This window comes from Sus scrofa, chromosome 2, assembly GCF_054392235.1.
Source record: "Sus scrofa isolate SSC_HxYL_T2T_F1_AM1 chromosome 2, Sscrofa_HxYL_maternal_Yorkshire_Landrace_v2.0, whole genome shotgun sequence".
In the NCBI taxonomy this organism is placed as follows: domain Eukaryota; kingdom Metazoa; phylum Chordata; class Mammalia; order Artiodactyla; family Suidae; genus Sus; species Sus scrofa.
In genome coordinates this window covers 149,336,359-149,350,814 of record NC_139384.1, presented here as the reverse complement: position 1 = coordinate 149,350,814, position 14,456 = coordinate 149,336,359, and the positions used below count along the sequence as shown (strand labels likewise).

Below are 14,456 nucleotides of genomic sequence, written 5' to 3'. Positions count from 1 at the left end.
GTAAGAGAAGACATCAGAACATTTTCTAACCCCATACACAAAAAGAAACTCAAAATGGATTAAAAACCCAAATGTAAGGCCAGATACTACAAAACTCCTAGATAATAACATAGGGAGAATGCTCTTTGACATACATCACAGCAACATCTTGTTTGATCTATCTCCTAGAATAAAGACAATAAAGACTCAAATAAACTAATGGGACCTAATTAAACTCAAAAGCTTCTGCACAGCAAAAAAAACATTAAAAAGAAATGAAAAGACAACCCACAGAATGGGAGAAAATTTTTGCAAATAACTCAACTAACAAAGGTTTAATCTCCAAAATACACAAACAACTCATACAATTCAACAACAACAAAAAAACAACCCATCTGAAAAATGGGCAGAAGACCTAAATAGACATTTCTCCAAAGAAGACATATGGATGGCCAGCAGGTGCATGAAAAATACTCAACATCACTATCAGAGAAATGAAAATCAAAACTACAATGAGATACCACCTCACATCAGTTAGAGTGGCCATCATTAACAAGTCAACAAACAACAAATGCTGGAGGAGATGTGGAGAAAAGGCAACCCTCCTTCACTGTTGGTAAGAATGTAAATTGGTATAACCACTATGGAAAATTGTATGGAAGTACTTTAGAAAACTAAATATAGAACTACCAGATGACTCAGTAATCCCACTCCTGGGCATATACATGAACTTTCATTGAAATAGATATACGCACCCCTATGTTCATCACAGCACTATTCACAACAGCCAAGCCACGGGAAACAACCTAAACGCCCATCAACAGATGAATGGTAGGAAGATGTGGTAAATATATGCAATGTAATTCTACTCAGCCATTAAAAAGGACAAAATAATGCTGTTTGTAGCAACATGAATGGAACTATCAACTCTCATGCTGAGTGAAATAAATCAAAAAGAGAGACAGACACCATATGATATCACTTACATGTCAAGTATAAAATATGGCACAAATGATCTATCTATAAAACAGAAAAGATCATGGACATGGAGGACAGACATGTGTTTGCCCAGGGGAGAGAGACGGGAAAGGAGTGGGATGGACTGGGAGTCTGGGGTTGGTAGATGGAAACTGTTGCATTTGGAGTGGAATGGCAATACACCATTGGGTTGCTTTGCTGTCCAGCATAAATTGGCAGAACACTGTAAACCAATCATAATAAAAATTTTTAAAAGAATTTAATGTGAATATACCATTCAAATCATCTGTCCATCATTACATACTCACATATTTACTGAAAAAAAATGTATTTTTTCGATGTGTTTCTGGCATTATTTGACAGCATCTTATAGCAAGGTACAAATACACAAACAGATTGAAAGTACTTTGGTCAGAAATGAAATACATGAATTAGTGAAATCTTCAAAGAATACTCAATCTTTGTTTATTTATTTATTTATTTACTGTCTTTCTAGGGCCGCACCTCGGAGTATGGAGGTTCCCAGGCTAGGGGTCTAATCAGAGCTGTAGCTGGCAGTCTATGCCAGAGCCATAGCAATGCCAGATCTGAGCTGCACATGCAACCTATACCACAGATCACGGCAACACCGGATCCTTAACCCACTGGGCGAGGCCACAGATTGAACCCGCAACCTCATGGTTCCTAGTCTGATGCGCTTCTGCTGTGCCACGATGAGAACTCCTCAATCTTTATTTAAAGAAAGAAATTTTCTTAATCCCCAACTATACCTAAAATTCAGGTTAGCATTTTACACAAAATCAACTAATTTTGCTTCCAAGGCCATTTGTCTCCCCTTTTTGCCAACAATAGAAAAGACAAGTATTGAGAAAAAGGACACGGAAACAGATGAACTGGACAATCAGCTTCTGAAAAAGTTGATTCTAATTGACACCTTTAGAGTCTAATGATGGTTCACAACTGGGACAGATCAGTGAAACACCTTGAATCAGCCTCATCGTTCCACCTTGGGACATATTCAAAACTGGAAGGAAACTATACTTACCTATTCAGTATTTTAATCAAAAGTGATACTTCTGGATTGTTAAACAATTGGATTATTTCTCTATGAATACAAAAGTTGGAGTTTTCAATCTTGACTGCTTGCCCAAGATGTAAAAATTCTCTCCTTTACCATTTTATTCATTGCCACTTAGCTTCTCTGATAAGACTTTTGCTTTTGTGTTTCACAGAAGTATTCATTTTCTGTAACTCATACCACAACCAATTCTCTTTCTTCCTCTATACCTAATTATAAACTAGCCAATAGTATTTAAGCAGAGTTACAGGCGCCCCCACCCTGATTTCCTTTCTAATTTTCCAATTCACTTTAACCTTACATCTTGTATTGTTTTGTGACCACTAAGAACAACAACAACAAAATCACTAAATACTGACCTTTTTTGTTTTTGGCGGGCGGGGGAGGGAGGGGGCTATGCACAGCGCATGTGGAAGTTCCCGTGCCAGAGGCTGAACCTGAGCCACTGCACTTACAACATCAAATCCTAACCACTAGGCCACCAGGGAACTCCCTCAATTTTTAATATTACAACATAGTTAGCAATATTTCTATGCATCATTCACTAACCTAAGGTATACAAACATTTATTGACACTCTTTTGTGGGTTTTTTCCTTATAAAAGTATGTCTGTAAGGTAAAAAGATATTTGGTAGCTTACTGGCTTGGTTTATATATTTTATTTTTATCCCATTTATGTAAACTTAAAAAAAACAAAAGTCCACCCATTTCTCCCACCTCCAGCCCATGTCTCTGGCAACTACCAGTCTGCTCTCTGTATCTATGAGCTGTGTTTCATTCATTCATTCATGGATAGATTTCTCATATGAGAAAGATCATACTGTTATCTTTTTTGTAGCATCGCTCTCAACACCACACAGATATAATTCAGCGGTGGTAGAGAGGGGAGAGTGATTTTTCTCTGCTTTTATTCCCTGATGTATTCTGGCATGCAGAATAGGGCCTGGCACAGTGCAGGTGATCAGCACACATCTGACTTATGAATGAATGAACACATGATGCTCAGTTCTTTACATGGATAATCTACCTCACTGAATCCTACAGGACCCCACAAGGTACTATTATCATCCCCATTTACATGAGGAAACCCAGGCTTAGAAAAATTGACCACAATCACATGGCCAGCAAATGGAGCCAACAGCTCTCAAACCAAGCCGTCTGACACCAGAACCCAAGGTCTGAGCCTCTCCGACTACGCAGTCAAACTTGCAGGCTCTGAGCCATGGTCCACACTGCTTTGGGTTTCTCCTCACAGCTATGTTGACCTGTCACCCAGGATTTATCAGGCTGAATTTCAAGTGATTGCTTGTATGACTTGAATCATCATGGCACATATTCTACCAGCTCTTCTGTCAGCAAATGGCCCTTTCTACCTGTCCCCCAGCTGATGTTCTCAGGGGTCCCCCACAGGGGCTCCCATCTGAACACACAAGGCCTCATGCCTCTTATCCCTGCTGTTGTCAGCACACAGCTTCAGAGCACTCTCCCCCCCAGGCTTGTCTGGTTAGCCTGGAGAGGGGACCTGCCCTTCCCTTCACTACCTGCAGCAGGCCACGGACCAGGTGCAGCTTTGAAATTTCACCCAAGATTCAAGAATGATGATGGAGATGCATAATACAGAGGAAAAGCATTCAACTGCTGGGCAGCAAGCCCCATCCCTGAGGTCCTCACCCCAGTGCCTCTTTTACTCATGAATGCATGGCTTTCTTTTGGCAGGTTAAGCTCAATTCCTCTCAGCCTACGCCTAAATCAGGACGCTCCATGCTTCAGAGTCGGGGTCACCTGGACCCTGGGAGGGGTAAGTTCTGCCTTCCCAACCATCTCCTGCCCTGGAGGATGCGCAGGGAATGCTTTCCGTCCCTTCAGGATTCTCTCCATCACCTGTCTGACCACAAGGACCTAAGGCTAAAATCACACAAGAGACTAATACCAATACATCCCAGAGTCTGGGTTATTCAGTCTCGAGACAAACCAGTGAGGTCCATCCCTTAGATAAGACACAAACAGTCCAGTCCAAGAAGGACCACAAACCCCAGTCAACCCATTTCCAGCCCAGAACCCTCAGCTGCCCACCTAAGTCTCTGAGTCGCTCTAAGACCCTTGAGGGCAGAGCTCGCTCTCCTGTGTGCCTTACCCAGCTCCTAGCACACAGTCCTCTGCAGACACTGGTTGTGGGACCTGAAAGCCCACCACCTCTCCACCACCCGAGCCCTGGACAGACATCAGCTTTCTGCCACAGAGCATCAGTGGACTCAGCAGCCTGGAGCCAGAAGAATCAATCTGAACATTTAAAGCCCCAGAGGGAAAAAGCCTTTTGTTCAAGTTGCCCTGAGGACAGGGGCCAGGCGAACCCTGGGATTCTGGACACAATGTTACAGGACAAGATGTGGAAAAGACAGGGTTGATAGAGCTCAGTTTTCATGTTCTTCTCCTGGTCTGTGTTGACAAGACAAATAATGGCTCTCAGACAGTATTATCCAAGGATGCGACAGAGGCAGACTCAGGTAAACAGACAGGTCCAGGCTGAAAGTCTGACTTCCCCGCCAGATAGTTCATTTGAGGCTACCCAGGGACCTGCTCTGATCTGTGCAAAGGAAAGAGGCCCATGTGGTCAACAACCCTGCACTGCGTGTGAATTATTTAATCCATTTGGCATCTGTAGGCACTACCACCCAAACCACAAAGGAAGATGGCAAAGGAGTTTGCCCTTTGCAGGAAAAACGGTTGTTTAGAAGATTAACTATGGAGATGTGACCAACCTGAGAATCTTCTAGATATATGTACTTTTATGAGCCTCCATTGGCTCAAGAGCCATTAGAAGGTGTTATGGCTTGAACTGTATCCTCTCAAAATTCTTAAGTTGAAAGCTGAGCCCCTGGGACCTGAAAAAGTGACTCCTTTGGAGAAAGAGTCTTTACAGAAGTAATTACATTAAATGAGGTCAGTCGGGTGGCTGTGATGCAGTATGACCAGGGTTCTCATAAAAAGTGAAATTTGGGGAGTTCCTATCATGGCGCAGTGGAAACAGATCCAACTAGGAACCATGAGGTTGTAGGTTTGATCCCTGGCTTCACCCAGTGGGTTAAGGATCTGGCGTTGCTGTGAGCTGTGGTGTAGGTCACAGACATAGCTTGGATCCCACGTTGCTGTGGCGTAGGCCAGCAGCTACAGCTCCAATTAGACCCCTAGCCTGGGAACCTCCACATGCTTCGGGTGTGGCCCTAAAAAAAAAAAAAAAAAGAAAGGAAAAAAAGTGAAATTTGGACATAGAGGGAAGGTGGTGTGAAGAGATACGGGGAGAAGATGGCCATCTACAAGCCAAGGATGGAGGCCTGGACCAGATCCTTCCCTCACAGCCCTGAGAAGGAACCAGTCTTACTGTTTCTGGATTGATCTTGGACGTCTAGCTCCCGAAGTGTGAAACAATGCATTTCTGTTGCTTCCGTCACCCAGTCTTCAGTGCTCCATTACGGCAGCCCTAGCAAACGAATGCAGGGGGCATCTGGGTATTGACAGTTTACCCCATTTATAGCTGCTACCCCTAAGGTAGGGTAGTGAGATGTCTCCTTCAGGCCTGTGCATGTCTCATCACAACACCACGAAGGGGCCTCTCCTTGCTCTCAGGGTCTAAGGATTGTTTACACACAGGATACAACTGGAAAAGACAATTGGAAAAGCCCAGAAAGACATGCACTTCAAAACTAATCACACCCCAAACAGGCAGTCTTTTTCAGATTTCTCTTTTTCTCCCTCTCTGATGGAAAACTCAACACCACCACTCTTGATTGGATTGGCTGCCCAATTTTGGTACAGTCTTCGCTAACATGATCCTTTACTTGGGTTCCTGCAGGCAGAGTCAGTCACACAGTTGAGCTAACTGGCTGCCCGTGGCTCCTGGGTTGACCACCAATGAAGGGCATGCAGGTGACTCAAGGCTGTGCACCACACTGGCTTTCTGACCTCCGGAAGCGTCCAGCTCTATGAGAATACCCTTCGCTGCACTTATTTTTGTGAACTGGACTAAAGTGGAATTAGGAGAAGGGATATCCAGACGTGCTTGTTGATAAAAGGCAAGAGATTCCTTGGCAAGAAGGAAGCTGCGCAAGTGTGAAGGAATATTGAGAGGATCAAGGGTTCACAGGAAAAGACCCTGCTGGTAAGGATATTTGCCATTTACGGAGGCTTCCTATGTGACAGGCCCCAGCCTAGGGGCTTCATACCCAACACAATAGCCTCATAAAAAGCCTCCATCATCATCATTTTGTAGAGGTGAAACAGAGGGACACACAGATTAGGTGATTTCCTCAAGTTCGCGCAGCAGGTGAGATTTCAGCAACAATATCCATCCATTCCACTGTGCGGCCTTCAATGGTGTAACGCAGTCCTTCTGTTCCTTCTCCTTGAGTCACAGGACAGAAAGTAGGACGAGACGAAGAGTGTCTTGGAACATCCTCTCTTTGCTCCCCCAGACCCACTCCCACCCCCTATCCCCACCCTGCCCTGGGTCTGTGAGTTTTCTCTTCCAGGTCTCGCCCGCTGGCCTCTGGTTGAGGTCAGTGACCTTCCTAAGTGGAAGCCAACTGCAGGAAAGCAGAAGTCAGGAGGAGAGGGATGATGGGGTGTCTTTCCTTGCCTCCCTCTCTGGTGGGCAGCCCCCAGGTTGGCTATGGCCCCTTTGCCACAGACCAGTTCCCATCCTCACTGTGGAGCTCCTTCTCCAGGTGCCGGGAACATTCACCTGTTTCTAGTCCTGGAGGACTGTACCAGCCCTTGCTTTTTTCTTTAAACCCTGACTGGACCTTTGCAAAACATCCCTTTATCAAATTCTCCCTAAATAATCCAGTCAGTATATGCCATTTCCCCCTCCTGGGACCCTGACTGGGACAAGGAACACAGCAAGCTTGAGACAGAGAAGAGAAGAGGCTGTCAGTGAAGCAGGCTGTGAGCATCCCTGAGACACGGGGCTGAGGGTGGCAGTGGGATAGCAAAGGTGCAGAGAAGTGCTGTGGGGCTGGGGTGGGAAGGGGCTCATCTGGACTGGAGTAGGGGTCATGCTGAATTGGCACTGCCAGCCCTTTTAGATTCTGTGGCAAGGATAAGAAATAGAACAAATCTGTCTGACGTCTAGGCCTGCTGAGTCTGAGAACAGAAAGAGAAGAATGTGTACCACAAGGCTGCCAAGGTGAGAGGGAAAAAGAGACGTGCTCCTGGAAGCCTAGAGCCTCTGAGTCCAGCAGAGGAGTCAGGCATGGAAGGAGCTGGCAACAGACCATCACATTACGCATTGTAACAGCAGTGGCCTGAGCCTGGCAGGTGCCCGAAAGATGTGTGGCTTGAGGAAGCATCCAGTCCTGAGGGATTTCTCTCCCAGAACAAGGGCTCCTGGGTCTCTCCCTCAGTCCTTTGACCCTAGAGTTCTGGGGTTCAGCGTGAGAGAAGGCACATGCCTGCCAAGTTTCAACGGCCTCTCTGGTTGGCACTGAGGGTGACTCTGGGGTACTGTTAGATACTATTTTCTTAATTGAAGTATAGTTGATTTACAATGTCATGTCACTTTCAAGTGGACAGCAAAGTGATTCATATATATATGTATGTATGTATACACATACACACACACACACACATATTTGCTTTTTAGGGCTGTACCTGTGGCATATGGAAGTATGGGAGTTCCTAGGCTAAGGGTCAAATTGGAGCTACAGCTGCCAGCTTACACGACAGCCACAGCGACATCAGATCCGGGCCGTGTCTGCAACCTACATCACAGCTCACAGCGACGCCGGATCCTTAACCCACTGAGTTATGGATCAAACCCACATCCTCATGGATACTAGTTAGATTCGTTTCTGCAGGGCCATGACAAGAACTCCCAAGTATTTTTTAATATTCCTTCCCATTATAGTTTATTACTGGATATCGAAGAGAGTTCTCTGGGCTTTACAGCAGGAGCTTGTTCTTTACCTATGTTATACACAGTAGTCTGTATCTGCTAATCCCCAATTCCTCATTTATCCCTCTCTGCCCCCTTTCCTTTTTGGTAATCTTAAGTTTGTTGCTATGTCTGTGAATTCAAAACTGTTTCTGTTCATTTTTTTTTATCTGTTTGCATCATTTTTTTAGATTCCACATGTAAGTGATATCATATGGTATTTGTCTTTCTCTGACTTATTTCACATAGTAAGAGAATCTCTAGGTACACTCCTATTGCTGCAAGTGGCATCATTACACTTCTTTTTTTATTTTATTTATTTATTTTTTTTGCTGAGCACTTGGGGACTCCTTAATCCTGCTCTGCCTGCCAATCAACCTTCCTCCCTTTGAGGTCCTAGAAAGGGAGATAAATATGGGAAAATGCCTGACAGACTTAAAATACAGCAAATAAAACCAAGTATTATTAGCTGTGGTTTTAGCCTCAAACCGTAAAACAGAGGACTCTAGTAAACTGATAAATACCTTTTTCCTAAGGCAATCCAGCCTCAAGAACTGCAGACCAAAGGTTGGCCCAGCACAAACCCATCAACAAGAGGAATGCCACCAGAGAGAAGTGGCATCAGAATTAAGGGGCCCAGCCTGGACCTCAGCTGAAACAGACACCCTGGGTGCATTGCCCAGGGAGAAAGAAAAGCATCCCAAGAGAAAGAGATACTGAGAGGCAGCAGACCTCAGGAAGGGAAGCAGCTAAAGAGACAACTCTGCCCATGGGCCAAGTGTTTACTCGTAGGGTCCTGGAAGTGACATTAAGGATTTTTCCTTCTTGGTAGGACCCAGAGGGGAGAGAGGACGAGGGAAGGAGGAGGGACATGTCTCATGTCCCTCTTCCTCTCCCCTGTGACCGGGCAGCTCCCTGATGACACTGTCTTCCTGCAAACAACAACTAGACCTAACAAAATACAAAAAAACAAAACAAACAAACAAAAAAACATTGATGCAAAGCTATTGGCGAGTAACAAAATCAGGCAGATTCTAGGGGGGCGATGACACTCAGGACAAATTAATGACCTTGTGAGGTGGAGATTTTCATGGGGCTTTTTGGCCTGGGGGCAAGGTGGAATTTGCACTATGTGTGAGGGGGTAAAAACTCCAGTGGAAACCAAAGAATTGAGTCTGGGATAACCAGAGCTGCTGAAAGTCAGGGGGCACCCAGAAAGAAGAGAGCCCCAAATTCTATGTTTAATTTTTTTTTTTCTTTTTAGAACCACACTTGCAGCATATGGAAGTTCCCAGGCTAGGGGTCACAGTGGAGGTATAGCTCCCTGCCTACACCACAACCACACAGGATCTGAGCCTTATGTGTGACCTACACTGCTACTGGTAGCAGTGCCACGTCCCTAACCTACTGAGAGGGGCAGGGATCAAACCCACAGACTCCCAGACACAGTGTTGGGTCCTTAACCCACTGAGCCGCAACAGGAACTCCAAGTTCTGTGTTTAACACTGCCCAAGCCTTTGGCTGAGCCCTGAACCACACACGCACACAAAACAGATGGTGGAAACATACTAAGCTGCTGCCCTAGAGACAGAGCTTGCCCTTTTGAGCTCTAACAAGTGCATTGACTGCCAGGAAACAAAAAACAAAACCACTCTTCTTAGCATGTGACATAACCCACAGTTTCCTCAACACAACATTCACAAGGTCTGAGAAACAGTCCAAAATGACTCCGCATAGGAAACCTAGCAGCATCTGACCTAGTGGCCTGACTTCCTGCTCCAGGAGAGGCGGTGAGGTGTGGCACTTCCCAAGGTGAGGGTCCTTAGGACCTCTTTTAAAGTCCAGGATGTCAAAACTATTTTTGTAAGATGCTGAGATATGATCTGCCTTTTTTCCTTCTCACTCTTTCAAATGTACAAGTGTAGAGTTTTCTAGAAACTATAGGACACAGGATGTTAAGAGATATTCCATGTGAAAGTAGATGGCCTTCTACTAAGCCAGACATTGAAGAATTTCACCAAAATGTGAAATCTTGCTAATTCTTTTCTCATTGTGAAAATGTAGTTTTTTCATAAAATCATAGGATCTTGTTAGTTTTTTTAGGGCTGCACCTGAGGCATATGAAGGTTCCCAGGCTAGGGGTCAAATTGGAGCTGTAGCCACCAGCCTACACCACAGCCACAGCAACTTGGGATCTGAGCCGTGTCTGCAACCTACACTACAGCTCATGGCAATGCCGGATCCTTGACCCACTGGGCAAGGCCAGGGATCGAACCCTCATTCTTATGGATGCAGGTTGCAGTCATCACCACTGAGCCACAACGGGAAGTCTAAAACTGATAAGCTATTTTTGAAAAATTTCTTTGTTTTAATTTCTAGTATGGTAGGTATTGTCTGTCTACATAAACAAAAGCTCTCTGGGGTCCTCACTAAGCTGGAGAAGGATAAGGGGTTCTGAGACCAGAGTTTGAGAACGGCTGGTGTGAGGCAGTTACTCTCAAACTCCAATCTGCATCAGCATCACCTGAGGAGCTTGTTAAAAATGATTGCTACGCCCCACCCCCTGCATTTCTGATTCAGGAGGTCTGCGGCGGGGCCTAGATAAGGTGCGTTTCTTACAAGCTTCCAGCTGCTGCTGATCTGGGGCCCCACTCTGGTGGAAGGGATGCTTGAAGTACAGAGCCGACCCCTGCAGGACCAAGGCATTCATTTTCCATCCCAGCTGCCACGGGCCTTGCTGGCTGGAGGGCTTACAGCTGAGTCCCGCTGCAGGCATTGCTCTGGGCAGAGGAAGCAGCCTATCTACCCCCACACTCGTTCATGGATATCTATGAACTGATTCCCCCGAAAATATTCCAAGTAGGAGTTACTCCTTCCTGGGGATGGTTTAGACAGCCCACATCCCATGACTGTGTGATATGGCATACAAAGGCCGGGTCCTCTGACCCAGAGCTGCACAGCACTGAAGAGGGCTGGGGCTCCCCAGAGGATCAGCCTGGGCTCTCGACGCACCTATGTCACAGGTCCACACCTCCTAGGTGTCGTTGCCAACAGGACCCCCCTAATAAACACAAATCTCCATTTCAGAATCACCCTGACACCCGGCCACCGCACCTACAGCAAGTGGAGCAAAGGACAGACCTGCTTGTAGCCTCTGTAGTCTCCGGTGTCTCTGATGGCAGAGTGGCAGTTCTTCCGATGCCCAGACTCGGCTTTTCTGTGTGTCTGAGCAAGTGTGAGGCTCACTGTCTCTAGTTCTGGGCGTGTGGGTTCTCCCATCAAGCATTTCGGTTGGTAGGCGGAGTCCTGGTGGGATGGTCCCGGCAGGGACCAGGGTTACTATCCTGACGATGGTGCTGGAGCCGGCCCACTCCAGCTCACAGGTGCTGATGGTTACATTTTGGGGCATCTTCTAAGCTGTTTGTTAAACATGACCATGTTAAGTTATATAAATTTATGATTAAATAAATTATATTTTAAAAGGTTTTAAAAAATGGAGTTCCCATTGTGACTCAGCAGGTTAAAAACCAAATATAGTGTCCATGAGAATATGGGTTTGATCCCTGGCCTCACTCAGTGGGTTAGGAACCCATTATTGTTGCAAGCTGTTGTGGAGGTTGCAGATGCAACTCAGATCCACCATTGCTGTGGCTGTGGTGTAGGCTCCAGCAGCAGCTCCAATTCGACCCCTAGTCCAGGAACTTCCATATGCCTCAGGTGTGGCCCTAAAAGAAAAAAAAAAAATGTAATATAGACTCAAAACCTGTCACGTTCTAATGATTTCGCTCACTTTACTATCATCTTTGTTCTTCAGCTAATTTACAACTAGCATATCTCTATGGCATATCGTCTATAGTAGTTCCACCTACAGACATGTTAGACGTACATAAGCTTGAGAGCCTAACTAAGAGTCAAACGTAGCAAGATAATTAGGAAAAAAGCAAAGCCAAGTAGCCAGGAGGTAAAAGAGTTGCTAAGAATTGTGGGAGAACAGCCGGTGAGAGGCTGAGTTGATATCTTGGATCTCTGCTCAGAAACTGCCCATTTCAGCTCCTCTCACCTGGAGACCATCAGAAGCTCCATTCCTCTTAGCTCTTCGCTGATGGCAACTCTACGCCTTCCCCACTAGGGCAGTTGGAATTACCACCTCCTATCTAATCACCTGGTCCTACCTATTCACAGCTGATGCGGACTCCGTGCTAAGCACTGGGATAGGGCGGACAGGACGCTGACTTTGAGTAGTTCAAGTCTAACAAAGACATGTACACATGTCATAAAATGCAGTGACACATACACATTGTAATAAAAAGACAACCTCATAAATGTCTGTTGCACAGAACTGGAAGCCTCAGGTGATGGATGGTCTATCAGAGAAAACCTCACAGAGGAGAGAACACATAAGCTATGGTTTCCAGAACGGCAGGGATCTTGCTGAGGAGGGGGCAACTGGAAAGAACATTATGGGCAAAGGCACAGAGGTAATGCAGGATATAGCATTTGATGGGGTCACGGGGACTGCAGAGCTGCCCACGCTCTCCCCTGCTCCCTGAAGACCACATGTTGTCCGCTCAACATTAGGTCTGCAGGCATCAGAGAGAGGCCAGCTGGCTTACGTGGGAATCACAGCCCTGACTAAGGCCATGCTCACAGGCTCTTGTAATCCTCTGAGCTAATTGAACACTTTCTATATTTGTGTGCTCTCACATCTCTGTATGATGATTCAGAGGTTTTTACGATTAATCTCATATTGGAAGGAGCATCTGTGAACTGACTCTGCTGAAAATTTTCCAAAGATAGGATGTATTCCTTGTTGGGGATGGTTTAGACAGATGTGCTGGGTGGAAGGTGTTGAGAGGGTATTAGATGACCCACAACCTTTGCTCTCTGGCTCGAGGATCAAGTCCAAAGTTGATCCACTGATCCTCAGCTTGGAACAATTGGTTTGGATGGATTAAAATCCTGGCAAAGGTCCCAGAAGCTCCAGCAGCCTGTGTTTAAAAGTTCTTCCATTTCCCATATATTGAAAGAGGAGATTACTGTGGCATTGAAACCAGGATGGAGGGCAGGTCCCCCAGACCTCTGTGGAGCCAGAGCTTCCAGCTTTTTTCTCTGGGACCAAGAGGCTTCAGTGAGCAGCCAGGAGCAATAGCAGACACCACAATGCAGCCAAAGGAGAAGGCACTATCTCAGCTGTCACATCAATGGGGAAGACTGACAGGATCCAAGTTGGCAAGTCCTAAGCCTTTCGGTTCTATCACACCATAATAAATGTGCTTGCATTTCTACCTCCCTGGTAAGACTGCCAGCTCCTTGAGGGCACAGATTGCATCCGGTTTGCCTCTGGGTTCCAAGCACCAGGTAGATGGATGAATGGATGGATAGCTGATCAATCTTATAGGAGCTTACTTTGAAAAATGGAACTTTAAAATGTTTAGTAAACACTTAGCTACATGCAGGGCACATTCCTAAGCATTTTTTTAATCTTCATAGTCCTTCTATGAGACATGTATCATGAGTATCCCTACTTTACAAAGGAGGAGACTCTCCCTTAGAAAAGATCTCCTTTCTCAAGATCACACAGCTAATAAGAGGAAGACCCAAGATTCAGATCCATCCTTCTGGCACCAGAGTCTTAATATCAAGCACCCCTGAGAAAGGACAGTGCCCTAGTGGCACAGCTATTGATGGGAGGGAGTGTGATTCCTGGGGGGAGTGGATCGAAATGGAAGGCTAATGGATGGTTACCACCTACAAGGGGGATGTGAGAATGTTCCAGAAAGGAGGGCAGGGTGAGCAGAAGAGGGTTGAGACTGTGGCCGTCTATGCCAGTCAGTGAGACGATGAAAGGAGAACAGTGTTGAAGGAATAGCTGGGGGCTAAATGTGGCACACACTTCACCTTCTTCCTTGGCTAATCCCCTGGGGTCTGTCCATTTAGCTGGAGAGAGAGGTCAGGCCTGCATCTGAGGTAGCTGCCTGCCTGCCTGATCCCTTGGTTTAGCCAGCCTTGCTGGAGGTCTCCACAGGGGCTAGCACTGCCATTGTGAGAGGCCACGAAAATAGGCTGACTCAGAGGCAGATCTGCAAGGAAGCAGGAAGCCACTTGGAACGCTTGCCGAGAGGAACCGCAGTACTCCGTGTTCAATTAGAAAGCGTAACAAAAGAGGGCACTTGGAGCAAGCTACAAGGCAAAGGAAAACCATTCCATTATGTGTGAGAACGGGGTAGGATGCTCCCCATTTCAGATTAGGAGGTTAGCCCGTCTAAGGCATCATCAGCATGGATGCTGAGGACTGTGCGAAGGGGTAGAGAGAATCTACAGACAGAATAAGGTCTACATGCCAGGAAATGTGCCAGGCACTCCATATGCGTCACTCAATTAAATTCCTAGAACACGTCTATGAGGATACTGAGATTCAGAAAGGTTAAGTGACTTAGCTAAGATCGTCTAGCTTTTAAGCTGTTGAGTCATACCTGAAAGCCAGTGCTGTCA

At 45.9% G+C, this 14,456-nt stretch overlaps 1 long non-coding RNA gene across 3 annotated transcripts in view; it reads right to left on the bottom strand.

Moving 5' to 3' along the window:
* The window catches only part of LOC110259494 (uncharacterized), a 498,951-nt gene that overhangs the window by 155,210 nt on the left and 329,285 nt on the right, over nt 1-14,456 (bottom strand). For 2 of the 3 annotated variants that reach the window (XR_014838829.1, XR_014838828.1), the window contains exon 1: nt 11,106-11,237. The exons of the other annotated variant lie outside the window; for it this stretch is intronic. This is a non-coding gene — a long non-coding RNA (uncharacterized LOC110259494). Of the gene's footprint in view, nt 1-11,105; nt 11,238-14,456 lie in introns of those variants that run through there. 3 annotated transcript variants of the gene reach the window in all.